Raw genomic sequence first — 4562 nt, 5'->3', positions numbered from 1 at the left:
TTTTTTTTTTTGGTTTTTCTCCGGTACCAGGAACCAAACTCACGACCTTGCGCTTGCCAGGCAGGCGCTTTTGCCACTGAGCTAAATCCCCAGCCCCACTTGAGCTCACTTTGCATCCCTGGCTGATCTCAAACTCACGATGATCCTCCTGCCTGAGCCTCCTGAGTGCCAGGATTATAGGTGTGTACCACCATGCCCAGCTTTTTCTTTCTTTTCCTTTTTTCTTCCTTTATATATTTTTTCCTCCTGGGGAAAGGGAAGGTAAAATTATAATTACTAATCTTTTTAAATTGTTTATAACTTGGGTGCTGCCGCACTGAATGTTTACAAATTACTTGCCTGCTAAAGTAAGTGATTAAATTGACTTTTTCTTACTATTAAGAAAAGACTATAAGCACATGTAAAATGTAGTGTGGTGTTAAATTCATCACATTATGTCACACAAAATAATTGTCAGAGATAAAAATATTTAATAAAAGCAATTCTCCGGGTGTCTTTGGAAAGTTCTTCTTCCCGTCTGACACGGGGCTCTGAGCATTTGTGGTACACTTCCAAGTCAGTGACCCATCCCCTCCCATGGTGTCCCCTGCTGCCCTTGCTGCTTGCAGGAGTGAAGCTTCTCCTGTATTTTTTTTTAACACTTATTTATTTTTTATTTTATTGGTGCATTTTAGGTATATATATAATGATCACATTCATCATAGGGAATGTGTACCTGTACATGATGCATCTTAATTCTTTTTTCCCCTTTGTCTCTCCTCCCTTCAGCCCTCCTTCTCCTCCTTATTTACAAACACTTTGTTTCCATTTTTCCTTTTATTCTCTTTTTTCTTTGTCCCTTCCTTTCCCCTCCCTACTCCCTTGTTCCCCTTCCCATTTGAACATATTCTCCCCATTTCCCAGTATCAATTATACACCTTCAGTTTCTCACACCAGAAAAACCATGCGGTATTCACACACATGTCTGATTTATTTCACTTTAAGAGTATGGTCTCAAGGTCCGTCCATTTAACTAGAAATGTCTCAACCTTATCCTTCTTTATGGCAGAGTAGTAACCCATTGTATGAAAAAAACACATCTTCAAAAACAAAAACAAAAAGAGAAAAAGAAAAAAACCACATCTTTATCCATTCATTGGTTGATGGGCACTTGGGTTTTTTCCAGGATTTAGCTATTGCAGACAATGCTGCTCTAAACGTGTGTGTGTGCACACGCTGCTGTGATATGATGTTTTTACTGCTTTCAGGAAGCAGGAAAAGGAGAACCTTTAGTTTTAATTTTTTGAGGAATCTCCACCCTGATTTCTACAGTGATCACATGAACCTACACTCCCACCAACACTGGGGAAGTGTTCTTTTTTTCCCCACATCCCTGCCAGCATTTGTTATTGGGTGAGTCCTTATGTATTTATTTTTATTTTTTACTTTTTTGGAGACAGGGTTTCACTATGCAGTTCAAACTGGCTTTGAACCCACTATGGAGCCCAGGCTGGCCTTAAACTCATAGCAATTCTCCTGCCTCAGCCTCCTGAGTGCTGTTATTACGGGGATGCACCGTCACACTTGGCTCTTGGTTCATTTCTTGGTAATAGCCATTCTTTCTGGATAAAGATGGAATCTCAGTGTTGTTTTAATTTGCATCTCTCAAATGACTAGTGATGGTGAACATGCATTTGTTTGCAGTTTCTACTTCATCTGAGGAGTGTCTATTCATTTTGGATGCCCTTTTTTGTATGGGGAAGGTCTGAGCTCTCTGAGTTCTTCATATATTCTAGATAGTAGTCATTTGGGTGATGAACAGCTGGCAAAAATTTTTTCCCACATTGTGGGTTGTCTCTTCAATCTGTTGGTGATTTTTTTTTTTTTTTTTTTTTTGTCTTTTTTGAGACAGGGTCTCCTCTGCAGTTCCGGCTGACCTTGAGCTCATTTTGTAGCCCAGGCTGGTCTCAAACTCACGATGATCCTCCTGCCTCAGCCTCCTGAGTGCTGGGATTACAGGTGTGCGCCACCATGCCTTTCTTGTTGCTGGTTTCTTTTGCTGTGCAAAAGCTTTTTAATAAGGTGAGATCCCAGCTGTTTATTCTTTGTGATAGTTCCTGTGTGATTGGGGTTTTGTTCATAAAAGTCTTTGCCTATACCAATGTCTTCAAGAGTTTTGCCTATTTTATCTTCCAGCAGATTTAATGTTTCTGTTTTAATATTTAGATTTTTGATCCATTTCTATTTTAGTTTAGTGCATGGTGAAAGGTATGGGTCTAATTTTAATCTTTGGCATATGGGAAGCCAGTTTTTCCAACACCATTTATTAAAGAGGCTATCTTTCTTCCAGTGAAGGTGTTTGGCTCCTTTGTCAAAGATAAGGTGGCTGAGTATGCTTAGAGTTGTTTCTGCATCTTCTGTTCTATTCCATTGATCTTCAGGACTTTTTTTTTTTGCCAGTACCATGCTGCTTTTATTAGGCATATGACTTTTATTTCTTGACTTTATGTATTTGTAATATGCTCTATTTTCTGAGAGTTTGACCTAGAGTCAGATGGACTTGGATTTGAAACCAGGTCTGATACTAACATTGTTATTTTGTTTTGTTTGTAGTTCAGCCTTTCCTTAAACTCACTTTGTAGCCTGGGCTGGCCTCAAACTGCAGCAATCCTCCTGCCTCAGCCTCCCGACAGCTGGGATTACAGCATTCACCACCACACCTGGCTTCTGATACAAACTTTGAACAAGTTATGTGACCTAAGGACTAGTTACCCCATTTATAAGCTGCAAATAGCAATACGACTTCCCTAGGACAGGGACCCACCCTAAAGTTCAAATTATTGTGGAAGCCAGGCCAGTAGAGATTGATGAAGGTAACCTAATAGAAGAACAGGCCCTGATTATGAATGCTCACCCAGACAATATAATCCCTGACACTGAAGATCCAGAACCCGAACCCAAGATCACTGGCACCAATAATGCGTTTGAAGTTGGCTACTATTCCCAAGCCATGAAAATGGGAGATAGTAATGTCATTGAGTGAAAAGCGTACACAGGCAGAAATGTAATACTGATATGTGATTGCGCTATCGGGCTTGTTGCAGCCTAAACACTTTTCTAGTCATCCCTGAGAATACAGTGTACTATCTGTGTAGGCTGCATCTGTCGGGTGCAGTCACATCTCCAGGCAGTACGGCTGGATTTCTTGATGAAAATCTTCTGCCACCACCTAAACAAGACTACAAGAGGAAGCTCACTCCAGGTAAGAGCAGCATGTGACATTGAGATAAGGCCTTGTCTGCTGTCTTTTGAAAGCCCCAGTGTTTATGCATTCTTTTTTATTTATTTATTTGTTTATTTTTTTAAAGAGTAAAAGAAGGACAACAAAGAAGTAGGGGGATACACCGAATTACAGACAAAGTGGTAGGACATTGTCAATAGTTATTATTTTACCTATTGGTATCTTCAAGATAGTTTCTCAGGAAAACAAATAGACCAATAATAGTGAGTTACAGACAGAAATGGCAGGAAATTATCAATGGTGGTTGTACTATACCCTGGTTTCTCCAACGTGGTCTCTAAGGAAAACAAATAGAGCTATACATGAGTGATCAATCAAATAATCATTGACTATTCTCAATAGTTGTTGCTGCAAACACATAGTAACAAACATACACCCGTTTATGAAATAGCATAGGAGCAATACAGACATTACAGAGTTATGGACAGATTGGTAGGAAATCATCAGTGGCTGCTGCAGTACATGTTGGCATCCTCAGAGTGGTTTCTCAGGAAAACAAAGATATGCAGGTAAGATCCAACAAGTAGTTACAGCCCAAGGGTTGTGAAAAATAGCGGGTTACCTCATCATGATTCCCCTCACTGAGGTGTGACGGCTGGAAGGAAGGCCAGGACTGAAAAGAAGGACTGAGAGACCAGCACCAGTGTCCAGCAGCGGGCCGTCCACTTTTCTCTATACTCATGATTTCGCAGGGCTGCTCCTTCTCCATGAAGACGGTTCTACAGAATCTGAAAATTAGGCACCCATGCAATCCATGAAGTCTCTGTGCAGACCTCTCTGGAGCTCCACTCATTTCTCCACTGCAGCCTGTACAGTTAGGAGATCGGCCTCCAGGGCGTCTCCCCAGGTGTTGTGCAAGGTCCTCCTGGTTTCCAGCTTCCGAATGACTCTTGTGTTCCCAGTCAGCTCGACCTGTTTAGGCATTCTTAGCAGCTCACAGCATAATACATGTTGACTTTATTTAGTAAAATTGTTAGCAAAGCAATGGACTTTCATTGTAACAGTCCTTTAAAATTTATAGAAAATGTATTATTTTCCTATTGCTGTGCTCCTTTTCTGATTAACTTACAGATTTCAGTTTTCTTTTGTCATATAAGATATCAGCCACAAATTTGTTATGTAAAAACTATCAATGATAAGAAAAGATGTATTATGATTATCATTATTATTTTTGTTTTTTTCCCGGTACTGGGAATTGAACTCACGACCTTGCGCTTGCCAGGCAGGCGCTGTGCCACTGAGCTAAAGCCCCAGCCCAGGATGTATTAGTATGTATTTATAT

The 4562-nt window shown here is 40.4% G+C and overlaps 1 pseudogene; it reads left to right on the top strand.

The window, feature by feature from the left end:
- Nucleotides 1–2621, top strand: part of LOC102009294 — a 6481-nt pseudogene extending 3860 nt beyond the window's left edge.
- Nucleotides 2622–4562: the final 1941 nt, after the last annotated feature.

The sequence above is a fragment of the Chinchilla lanigera genome, unplaced genomic scaffold, assembly GCF_000276665.1.
Source record: "Chinchilla lanigera isolate Chin_1 unplaced genomic scaffold, ChiLan1.0 scaffold00096, whole genome shotgun sequence".
NCBI classification, from domain to species: domain Eukaryota; kingdom Metazoa; phylum Chordata; class Mammalia; order Rodentia; family Chinchillidae; genus Chinchilla; species Chinchilla lanigera.
This window is presented reverse-complemented; position numbering and strand designations above follow the sequence as displayed.